This window comes from Protopterus annectens, chromosome 10.part0 (assembly GCF_019279795.1).
Source record: "Protopterus annectens isolate FY-2018-M chromosome 10.part0, PAN1.0, whole genome shotgun sequence".
NCBI classification, from domain to species: domain Eukaryota; kingdom Metazoa; phylum Chordata; order Ceratodontiformes; family Protopteridae; genus Protopterus; species Protopterus annectens.
This window is the reverse complement of record NC_056744.1, coordinates 97,150,715-97,163,931: the sequence shown is the minus strand read 5'-3', so window position 1 is coordinate 97,163,931 and position 13,217 is coordinate 97,150,715.

Genomic DNA, 13,217 nt, shown 5'->3' with positions numbered 1-13,217 from the left:
ACGAAAGATAGATGACAAGCAATTCAATCATAGTACAGTAGGATGTATCATATATAAAACCTCCATAAAAGATTATAGCACACAGTTATTTAACATATTCACCCTTACTGATGAAGTCTTTCAAAACTTATTACTTAATATAAATAGATGGTAATAATATTTATACCTAATGTTTATAATACAATGTATTTTACTGGATATATCAGAAGTTGTATTTCATTGTTTGCCAGCATCTAAGTAATCACTTTGTTGCTAACTTAATTAAAGCATCAAGTTTGTTTTATGTGAACACTGATGAAACTTAAGTGCATTTTGATTATCAGTGCACCCCCCCATTTCCTACACATAAGGATTTTCATGTAATTTCTTATTATAAAATGAGTGAAATTATAGCATAAAACAACAAAATCACTTATTGTGGTTAATGATTACAAGTTCCCTTTCCATATATATAAATTGCCATTTTATGGTATATACTGAAAGTTTTTACATTTAAATGGCAACATTCTATTTTGTTTAATTAAAAGGTTAAACTGAGTGATTATTGTCAATTTAATACTATTTGTTCAGAATGTGATTGTCACATTCTGTGACATTCCTAGTTCAGGCTTCTATTGTTTCCCTTGAATGACTTTGTCAGTTTGATGTCATGTACAAAACATTAGTTACCTTGGTAACAGCTTAAATAATATGTATGGTCAAGATGGGTTACAAAACCACAATTCAAGTTAAAGCAATTATATGACATGTTATGAACATTTACTTATATGAGGAAATCATCATGCTTCCCCTTGATGTTCAATATAGTGTACGTCATTTATGACAAGTTAAAACAGTAGTGTTATTATACACAAGTCCATGTTATTAAACTGAGTGTCTAGTGTCAATTTAATACTATTTGTTCAGAATATGATTGTTACATTCTGTGACATTTCAAGTTCAGGCTTCTATTGTTTCTCTTGAACAACTTTGCTAGTTTGATGTCATGTATAAACATTAGTTACCTTGGTAACCGCTTAAGTATTATATATGGTCAAGATGGTTTACAAAAACTACAATTCAAGTTAAAGCAATTCCATGACTTGTTATGCATAATTACTTATATAAGAAAATCATCATGCTTCCCCTTGATGTTCGATGCAGTGTATGTCATTTATGACAAGTTAAGATGGTAGTGTTATTATACACAAGCCCATGTTATTAAATCCTGTCTTTAATATCTAAATTCAGCAGACTGTTTCGTCTTATATGACGATTATATATTTTATGTTTAGATTTACTAAAATCATACATTATATAACTATTGTATTTTTTTTTGCTGTTGCTTAGTTATTTGAGAGATCACAAGCTGTAATGCTTATTCTTATTATTAGCTCCTTCCAAGCATGATTCTACAGTCCATAGACTTTAAATTATGAGACCCTTCTAGTTTCATATTTGTTATAAGTATATTTCCATCCTTACATACACACATATTAGTACTTCAAGCATGGGCAACAATGCCCATCCAGTTTTGCCAGAATACCATTCACTAGTTCATGTGGTGTGTTTCCAGGCTGTTCTTAAAATATCCAAACCAATATTTGTCCTGTTCCATTTTACCAGCGTGTTCCATGCAGTGGCCACTCTGCCAGTGAACCACTCAACACACCTTCCATTCCCACAGATATTTCCACAAAGCAAATCTGTTGACTCGCAACCCCAAACACCCCTAGAATCAGCTATCCTCACATGCCCAACATGTCTGAGCAAGATCACCTCCCAAACCACTGCAAAGGGTACTGCACAAGTGCTCTTAGTCTTTCACAATAACTCAGACTTCCACTCTTATGTAAGTCCTTAATGTGTGTGATTAAAAATACATATTAAATATAAAATTGCTCTTATTATTTTATTTTTTTTTATCAAGAATCAACTTAATGAGCTAAACAAAGTGTTGGGAGACCATCAATATGTGTACATGTGGTTTAAAACAGCCCCTTTATTATATGTATATATATATATATATATATATATATATATATATATATATATATATATATATATTTTTTTTTTTTTTAAACCAAAAACTTCATTGTTGAGAATCATCTTGGAGGCTCCTCAGAGCTGTTAAGCATTATCATCACTCTGTCTCCATTACCATAGCAACCTGGGAGTGTCTGCTTCTGTTAGTGTGTCTGTGTACTGCATAACAGAAGCTCATGATGCACCTGAAGCAAAGCTTCACTTTACTGCAACTTCAAGCCTAAATTCCCTCCAATTCAGTGAGGCAGCAGCCAGGAAAAGAACAGAGAGCAAACAGATGAAAAAAAAAAACTCCCAACAAGCTGCCACAACAAGAGATAACACATTCTTCCAGCCTTCCCACCTCTCACTCAGCAGATATATAAACTATTATCTGCCAAAATATCCCAAATCACAGTTTTATCCACCCCCTACCCCTGGATCCAGGCTAAAACACCAAATGTCTCTTCCTAATACACAAGCATCAGTAAACCTCAGTCACAAGCCACAACCCACAGCTTCCCAGAGATGAAAACAGCAACATACAACAGCTGTCAGACACAGTTGCATCCACACACACCATGTCAGGCTTAATCAAACAGCACTCAAAGCTATGATCCCTGCCATAATTGATTTTAACTATGTTTATACAGAATAATATGACATTTGTACTAGCGGCCAGACACGGCTTCATCCACGCACACAATATCAGGATTGATCAAACAGCACTCAAAGCTATGATCCCTGCCATAATTGATATTAACTATATTTAGACAGAATAATAATGACATCTGTACTAGCTGCCAGACACGGCTGCATCCATGCACACCATATCAAGATTGATCAAACAGCACTCGAAGCTACGATACCTGCCATAATTGATATTAACTATGTTTAGAAAGAATAATAATGACATTTGTACTAGCTGACAGACACAGCTGCATCCACGCAGATCATATCAGGATTGATCAAACAGCACTCGTTCCTGTGATACCTGCCATAATTGATATTAACTATATTTAGACAGAATAATGATGACATTTGTACTAAGAGCTTGCTACTATTATTTAACCAGGATATACATGACATTTCTAAATCATATTTTAACTGAAGAAGGCATTAGTCTTCATGAACAGCATTTTTTTTTCAAAACACTCTACTGTTACTGCTATTATATATGATGTTAATTTGTTACATTTGAGTCTGAACTCTGATGAATGGTACCTTGTTAAATTAGTTAATTAATTACTTAAATTATTATAAGTAAAATCAATGAAAAATAAACAAGATAAGTATTCATTGAGTTCAAGTAGGGGAATAGAAACTTCTATGTTTGTATTATATATTGCTTTGTTTGGCTTATATATAATGTAAATAGTAATTATTGGACTCTTTGAACATTCTGAATAAATCATTACTGTTTCTCAGTTGTTTAAGAAACCCTCCTTTTTTTAAATAAAAACAGATGACAAGTGATGTACCATATCAGATGATACTTTGAGAGATGTAGTTGTAAGAGTTATTTTTTGGGACAGCTATCTTGGAATCAGTTTTTTGTTTCTTCTTTCTAGCATCAGTCCAAGGATTTGTTTCTTTTATTCTTTTAAAGAGTAGCGGCTATCCATTCCATTTCTTCTGGGATAGACACTATGTTGTTGTTTTTGATGAATATAGTAGCTTCTTCTAAGTCATTAAAGGTTCTCATCTCATTGGCAATAAGTATTTTAATCTTGGCTGGAAAGGTCAGCTGTGCTTTAATGTTGTTTTGTTTCAACAGTTTTATTATTTGCCAGGCTATTTTCCCTTTGTTCTAAAATTCTGAAAGAATAATAATTGTCAAACCTTATCAAGCTTTGATTGTATTTTAAGGGTGATTTTCTCCAAGCAGATTTTAATATTAGTTTCTTGTCTAGAAATGAAAGATATTTTATAACTATGGATCTAGGTGGAGTACTTGAGTTAGAAGCAGGTTTCCTCAGTGTTCTATATGCTCTTTCAATTCCAAATGAAAATCCCTCTTCCAAGTCTAAAATTTCAGGAATCCAGGTTGTTAAGAATGAAATAATGTCTCCTCCTTCAGTATTTTCAGGCAGACTAAAGATCCTTATGTTTTTTCTCCTTTCCCTGTTTTCTATCATCTATTTTGTTAAGCAGCCATGTTTAAGCAGAAATTCTTTTTGGAATTCTTCCTCTTTGAGTCTCCCTTCAATGTCATTTCGAGAAGTCTCTATATTTGTTATTTTTGTATGGTGTTGCTGTAATTGTTCCTTAAGAGTATCAGTCTGTGTCTGATAATTTAATTTGAGGTTTTCTGAGTCATTTTTAAAGACATCGAGCTTCAAAAATAGTTCCTGTTAGGTAGATGTCATCAATTGCATTTCTTTTTTAAAAGCAGCATCTGGATGAGAATTCCTTGAGTTGTTCACATTTAGTGACTCAATATATCTCCAAGTTACTTGACAGGAAAATTTTTGTATATATCTACCAAAATTAACATTTATGTAGTTTATCTATAGATTTCTGATGTTTTAAACTTGAAAATAATAACATTTTCCTATATCATTATACTAGTTTATGGAGCTCTCAAAATTCACTGCTCTCAGCTGGCCATCTATGCTCCACCCCCCCCCCCGATTGTATTTTCTTCTGATGTTGATGCGCTGTTTCATTTTCTGTAACTTCATCCTTTTTTTGCTCTTGGTCCCTTTGCACCTCAAGCTATTTTATTTCCTCACATGCTTTGACATCCAGGTGTTTAATAACCGACTCTGTTTTCCGCATTCTGAGACAATCTAAAGATATATTTTTTGGCCCTTTTGCTACAAGTTGTAAGCCTACAGTCCCTGTCAGTTTGCTTTTAGGATTGCTGGACTAAACTTCATCTGCACACAATGTAAGCTATCAACTCATCCTTAGCCAAATCAGCATGTGGGGGTCCCTTTTGTCTGTACTCTTTAACCAGTTAGTAATACTGATATTTTTTCATATTATTCAGACCCGTTTTGCCTGTTTCTTAACTGATCTTTCCAAAAATAATTAATGTCTGTTCAAGGTATACTTCTGTATTTTTAATTTGTGCCTGCAAACATGCATACCTACCTTTTGGTGACAAAACCACTTTGCTGGCCTTATAAGTCCAGTTTACAATATCCACTCTGCTGGAAACAACTATACATGTCATGGCCAGAGGACCATGAGACTATACCCCTGGCCAAGACACTCATCAAAACAAAAACTTTCCCATGTTGCCTAGCCCCCCCCCCCCATTATGCACTGTAAGTGCCCCTTTTTTTTTCCAGCTCTTACTCAGAAGTGTTGCGAAATGGAAAATTAAGAGTATGAAAGAAGAAAGTTGAACTCTATATCAGCTTTGCCAAAGGTGAGGAAAGAGAAAAGTGTCTGCTGCGAAGAATGACCCACATCTTACGTCTATCTTTATAGTAAAGATCTGTATCTGATAAGAAGATGTTCATTCATGACAATAGCAAGCCAAGTTCACAGCAACCTTTCCTGGGTACACTGCTCCATCAGAACTTCCCCAAATTAAACTGACAATAAAAAAGATCTGGGCCTGTATATGACATCCAGTGTATATGGTCTTGTAAAAGTAGTAAAGGAAAACCAAGTAGCCACTGCATAGATGTAATCTCAGTATGTATGTCAGAAAAATACTGTAGAAGTACTGCTCTACTGCAGTGATTCTACTGTACAAAGGAAAGAGGTATTCCATATTTAACATGGAAAAACCAAACACAGCTATATATCTACTTGACTGCACTAACTTTGATACTTTCTGCCCTAATCTAAATTTAGCAATGAACATAGAAAGGAAGTAATCAGTTTTAATGTCTTTCATTTGGATAATATAAACCCTAAGCTGTAAGTGAACATCCATGTGACAGAGAAAGCACTCTCCTTAATTAGTGTACTCACAATGAAAAACAGGTAGATTGATGCCTTGGTTTAGATTAATCTCCATGGCAACTTAAGTCATGAAAGATGGTTAGCTCTAAGAGAAACTCTGTCTCCATGAAAACCCAAGTATGGATGTTTGAAAAAAAGAGCATAGAAGGGATGTCTATGAAAGCCAGCATTTTAAAGAACAGGTAGTTCAGGTATTATAAGGCTGGCTCAGACAGAGCAGGTGTAGGATCCCTGAAGAAGTCAAGTCCCAAAGGGAAACTAGATTCGGTTTGGGACTGATATATCACATTACAGAATATCTAGTTGAGGGCTGACAGAACAGGTGAGAAAGGTTTTGTTGGGGCATAGACACAAGAGCTTTTAAAGAACAAAAAGCAAAGACAGGAAAACACATCTGTTTGGTCACAGGAGACTTTATAAGGAGGACTTTGATCTTGTGTGATCCGGTTGTTTAAATTAATTTGTCATTACAAGAAATGGAGAAAGGTGTAGAGAAGCCAATGGGAGACATATGTGGACTAGAACATCCTTCAGTTAATCTCTCTGAGCAGAAAAAGTTGTTGTGCATCACATTGGTTTCAAATGCAAATAGGCCACACTGTACTTTCCCTTGTAGCTTGAATAGACATTGACGTAGAAGAGTGGGCAGACAACTTAATGGCTGCAGTACCATTCTTGGGGTATCTGCATTCAGGGATTGTCTGTTTGCAAGGAAATTGGCTTCCGCTAAAGTGCAATTGGTGAAGAGAAAATAATGGCACTGGATAACCCATTTCAGACTGTCAACTTCTTGGCACAAAGGGTAAGATTTGCCCCCCCCCCCCAACCACACACACTTTTGGATGTACCACATGACCTCCACATTGTCAGATTAGACATCTATCACTCACTGAGGGTGGGGATTCTGAAAGGAAGACAGAGTGACAAGAAATGCATACATCTGCAGGGGATGATAGAAAGGTAAGAATCCTGAGATGACCATCCTTCTGGACCACATGCCCATTGATCTTTGCTCTATCAAAAGCCTTCCATGGTTACCAGTAAATAAGAAGTTGCTTACTGGAAAGGCTTTCTGTCAGCAAAGTCATCCAGAACCTACTACCATGAAAGATGCTACTTGCAGGTCTTGCATATCTTGACTATATAAGATATGGTATCTAAGCATTAGGACCATTGCACATGAAATTGATTTCAAGACTTTCATGAAGAGCCTGGCATAAGATACCACTGGTTTGGCTGCCACCATGTGGCTTAGGGTTCTGAGACACAGCTGTGCTAAGCCAGAAATGGACTCTATGATACTGGATACTATACTCTGAAGGGTAAAAAGCATGTTCTGAGGAAGGTGTGCACGGCAATGAGTTTTGTCTAATTCACGTTGTATTAGAGTCAGAACCTGAGACAGTTGTAAATGGGACTTCAAATGACTGACAGTTTTCTTGAAGATTAAATAAAATGAGTAGTGACTGAGGGTGTGATTATAGCCTGAAATGATGGGGCACAGGCAGATTTCAGCTTCCTGCAGCCTCTGATTATCTGCTGTTATTGACATGCATTTAACATCATGGAAACTGAAGTGAAACCAAATGGGTGGTTCCAGAACTAGTAGTGACTGGCTCCTAGTGGAAGGTATTAGTACCTCCTGGACTTCTTGAAATCTTTAGCTGTAGGTCAGCATCTTAAAGGTCTAAAGAGCATACTCAGTCTTCTACTGTTGAGCATAGAAGGAAAGACTGCATCATGACTATTCAAAAGGTTTACTTTCTAATCACGATTTTAGGCCCTTTGCCTTTCCCAGGCATCAAAAAGAATCACGAATAACACCATAACCCTTTCTGCTTTGGCAAAACCTCTTGAATGGCCCTTTTTTGCAAACAATCATAGACCTTCCTGACCACATTTCTTTTGATGAGGTGGGGCATCAGGTACGGGTAGTGAAGGGGAAAGCTATAATGTGATTTTTAACACTTTTATTAAATTATCATGTAAAATAAAGGAAAACATACATCTTTATAAAAATAAAACAATCCATATTAATATGTTCACAGTTTCAAGCATTACGCATCTCATATATTCTTCTGTCCAACTATTAACAATTCAGCATTACATAAACTATTCGTCTCCCTTAAACCTCACTCCTCCTCCAAAACATTATTCTGTAGGTATTGTTCTCACAATTTTCATTTTTTCTATGTCATTTCGTCCTACCATTTTCTAAATATCCCACTTCCAGTTATTTTATCACTGTTACAATATTACAGTTGGTTTAGACTGATTTCCATTTTCTAGTAACTGCTTTTTTGGCAGTCAGCAATATTAAACCTAAGGCTTTAATATGTCTAGACAATTTAGATTCTGTATCCCAGATCAAAAAATAATTTCCTTAGTTACGCCCATTAGCTCACCCAATATTTCTGACAGAGTACTCTGCAGGGAATATTTAAAGTTTGCCAACTCTACACTCCCAAAACACATTCCCAGCTATGTCTTTCCACCCCATCACACCTCCAACATTTGTCATCTACCTGAAGAAAACATCTTTGGAGTCAGTTTTGGGTGTGAATATACCTATGCAAACACTTCCATGCAAAAAGCTTAAATCTTCTAGACTTACTGCAAATTTAGCAGGCATGCATATGTCCTCTTATTGTTTTCTTGTGAATTGCTTTTTCAGGCTCTCTTCCCAGTCTTTTCTAACCTCCTCTGATTCATTTCTATAGTTATGGTGCAGTATTTTATATGCCCTACTAATTATCCATTTTTCAGCAGCAACTTCTGTTCTAGATTCAACTAAAAACTCTGAAAAGTGGGTCTTTCACTTACCTCTTTGCCTATACTCTGATCTCAGTCTCTGATAGGTAGACAGTCTCTAGCCTGCAGTCCAAATGTCTTCTTGGCATCTTCCCATTCTATTACCTTTCCTTCTCTAATTATTTGCGGCCAATACCGAGATTCCTTTGCCAGTTTTCTCTAGTAAAATCCAGCCCTCCCTTGTTGTTTATTCTCTGTATTCCCATTTGTGATAATACCTAGTAGCAGAATCTCCTTTCTCTATTCTTGTGTTGGCTTAGTTCTTAGAATTCTGCTACTTTATGAACATAGTATTTCTTGAAATCTTTTGGGTTAATAATACCCTGATGGGAATGGACCCCATTCCTAAGTCAAAGTATGATTAAAGTTCATGAAATTAGCATTGCTTCAGTCTTTCATGTCAGCCAGAAGTGCTCTTTGCAACACCCGCAATGTGCCCAGTAATTACTCCTTCTCCAATCCGTATGGAATTACATGTATTGGTAACATATCTAAATATGACTGTAGATTTTTCTTCTTAGAACCATTGCTCCTACTACTATTTGAAATGTCTGGGTATCTTTCATCCACATTGCTGTCATTTCTGCCTACAAATCCTGATATGTTATGACTTTGTGTCTCCCTGTATGCAAGACACTGTAGTCACTGGGTGTAGCAATTTCAATGATCAATGTTACTTTTATCTTCTTTTCATGGACCACTATATCTGATTTTCTCACATCTGTCTTTTGAACTGTTGGTATTGGGTGATCCCATGTGATGTAGACCATCATTTTCTATGATGCTTTGTGGCTCATGTTTTGCTATTTCAGTATTATAATGTTTGTACATTCCCCAGTGCAACAGTCTTGCCACATTATTATGCCTTTCAGTATACAGTCCTTCTGCCATTAGTATATCACAACCAGAAGCAAGGTGTGTGACTGTTTCCAATCTGTTTTACAAATCCTACATTTGTCTGTTTCTCCCACATGTTCAATGGACTTTGTAAACCAACATGTACATAACCCACTACCTTGGGTCACCAATATTAACCTTTCTCTTTTTGTTTAAATTCGCTTATCCTTAACCATTCCTGCATTCGATCCTGATCAACATGAGGTTCTTACAAGAGTTTGCTATACTTGCAACTATATTTACGCATTTTCCACATTCCTTGCCTTCTCATCTGATCCTTCAGCTTATATTATTTCTTTTTTTTTTTTGGTACATTCAGTTGATGCCCGATTTATATCTACTTCTGGTTTGATTTCCATTCCACTTGACACCGATATGCTTCTGCTAGACTAAGAAGGGAAGTCATCTTAGATTTATTCTCCTCAAGTTTCAAAACTTTCACTATGTTTGGGTCTTGTGAGGTCAGCAGATGTGTATGCAGTCCCACGATTGCAGAACTATACATGTAATCAATTTAAAGTAGGCCCATACCTCCTTCGGAACAGGGAATATATAACCTTGGTATGCATTGTATTGCATGACTTTTATAAATCATTTGATGAGCATGAAGCATCCTTCTATTTTTCTTGTCTAATCTATCCAACACCTTTTGAAGCTAGTCACTCACTCCAAAACTGTAAGTTAGGACAGGAAGAGCAAATTGGTTTATAGTTTGAATTTTGTTCCTAGATGTTAATGCTGTTTTCAGAATTAATTTAAGTATTCTAAAATATTCTAAGTTTTATTCGCATTTGTTCATGTTTTGTTGTTGATCCTTCATCAATTTGAAAATATTTACACACTCCCTCTTGCTCAAGTTCTTTTATAGCACATTCTTGTCCCAAACTGATGTTTTGTTTTGGTGCTGCAGCTTTCCTGTTTTAAAGGTTGCTTCTGCACATTTATCAAGTACAAATGGCAGTCTTATATCATCTGAAAAAGTTTTGACTACTTGCAATTGTGCTTTCAGTTCTTCATCTGATGAGCTATACAGTTTTAAATCATCGACAAAGAGAAGATGAGAAGTCTTTACACTTTGTTGCTTTCTGGGAGACAAATTATAGCCATGACTTAATCTGTTACGCAGACAACTTAATAGGTTAATGGCAAGGCAAAACAGCAACAGTGACAGAGTTACCCTGGGATATTCCCCTTTTAATTTTTATCCCTGGAATAATCATTTGTCCTTTATCGTGGTTTAACAGCAAAGTGGTTTGTCACTGTTTCATGGTCTCTGTGATGAAGTTTATCAGTACAGGGTGTACCTTATACATTTTTAAGCACTCTTTTATCCATGAATCTAGGAGACTGTTGAATGCTTTTTTGTAGTCAAGCCATGCCATACTTAGATTCTTCCCCTTTTTACTGTTCTCCACTATGACTTTATTTAACAACAAAGGATCCTTTGTTCCATATGATGTTTTTTATTGCCTTTTTTTCTTTTGCCATAATTGAGTTTTCTTCTAAATGACTATAAACTTTGTCAACATCAATTCCCGTGTATAGTTCATATGTCTTTGGAAGGCAAGTTATTGGTCTATAATTGTTAGGGTAGCTTGCAGGTTCACTCTTAAGTAGGAGCAAGTTTTTCTCCTGTTGATAGCCAGGTTGGTGTCTGTTTGGGGTGTGCATATAAATAGTTCTTACTGACGGCTAAATCATCATGTAAAGATGTTAATACTTTTAACCAGAAGTTAGGTACTGCAACTGGGCCTGATGTTTTCCATTTAGAGGCTTTTTCTTAACTTTGTTTCAATCTCTCTGGCTGTTGCTTCATCCCATTTCATACTTTGTACCTTTGAACTTTGTGTTGTTTCTTTTACTTCTTCTATCCATTTAACATCTTTGTCATGTTCCACAGGATCTTCATAAATACTTCTCCTACTAATATTCTGTATGGCTAATGTTATTCTCCTTAAGGATCTGCATCCAAATTCCATTCTCTCCTTATTTCTTGAATTCTCCTCCTGCTTCATCATCATCCCTTTCCACTAGATTTTTGCTTGTGTTATGTAGTCTTAACTATGTAGCTCTAAAATATCCCTTTAAATCAGGTAATCCTAAACCACCTTGCTCTGTTGGAAGGATTATATTCCACTTGACCCTTGCCCTCTTCCCCTCCCAGATAAAATCCTTCAACTCTTTATTAATTAGGATCCACGACTTCTCCTCTGGTTGAGAAAAATATGCCTGACCTGTATATAAAACCAAAGGGGGTAAAAACATTTTCATTGCCTTTTCCTTGCTATCCATATCCATAAACAAGAGCTTCCAGTTCCTCATTTTTTTATTATCTTTGGTTTAGCCTCTTCTAAGGGCTCTGCTAAGGAGCTGCCATAACAGAGCCCTTTTCAACCTATACTCCTAAATACTTTGTTTTATCCTGGCCCCATAAACATGGGTATTTCTGAACTAATTCATGTGTGGGTTCATAGTTTTCAGATATAGCCTTTATTTTATCTTCATTACTTTTTATCCTAAAAAAAAATTGAAACTGTCTAAGAATTTTCACAAACACTGAGATGTGCTTTTCTGGGTTTATGAGGTACAAAATAATATTGTCTGCAAACAAAGCCAATTTTCATGATTACCATACTAATTATATTCATTTGTTTGCCAATCGTTCTAAATATAAGACAAATAGCAAACGTGAAAGAGGACACCCCTCTTTGCTTTCTCTGCACAGACACAAGTTATCAGAGAGGAACCCTCCTGCTTTAATTTTTGCTTTTGATCCCTCATATATTCTCCTAATTAACCTTACTATTGTATCAGGGAATGCAAATGCTTCCATTGTCCTGCTCATAAACTCCCAGCTTACTCCATCAAATACTTTTTCTGTATCAAGATCCGCCAACAACAGCCGTATTTTATTACATTCTGCTTCTCTCTGGATCATCATAGTTCTGTTAATCTTGTCAAATGATTGCCTCCCATCCACAAAACCACATTAATCTATATCTATGGTTTGGCAACACCTATGCCATTCTTTATGCTATTAAAAAGATATATATTTTTTCTCTTCTGGTCAGGTTCCCTTTCTAGTCTTTCCTATCATGGCTGATAGAGCGGATAAGTCTGATAAGGGTACAGAATTAAAAAAATGTACTGGGTGTGGACATAAACTTCCACCCTTGGATGGCCAGACTCAGTGTGTAGTGCGTTTATCCATCGCTCATCTGGACATTGGGTGTTCTATTTGTGTGGGATTTTCTGCCTGTACTCTTGTGGATAGGTGCAATAAGTTGATTTTAAAGGGTCTGTTATCCAGTTCTTCTGGTCTGGGTGCAGGGACTCAACCTTCTGTTATGTTGCCCAAGAGTAAAAGCAGGGACAAGGACAGGAAAGCAGAGAAAGAGAAAGAGAGACACAGAGAGAAGTCCAGAGGTAAGGACAGGCCCCTGGAGAAATGAAAACAGGTGGACTCTTCGCCCTCTGCTGGCAAACCTTCTCCCAATATTAGACCTAGGTTATCCTCTCCTCAGCCTAGGTTCTCTTCTGAGCTGCCAGAGTTGGCCTTGCCCAAGCACCACTCCAAGCCT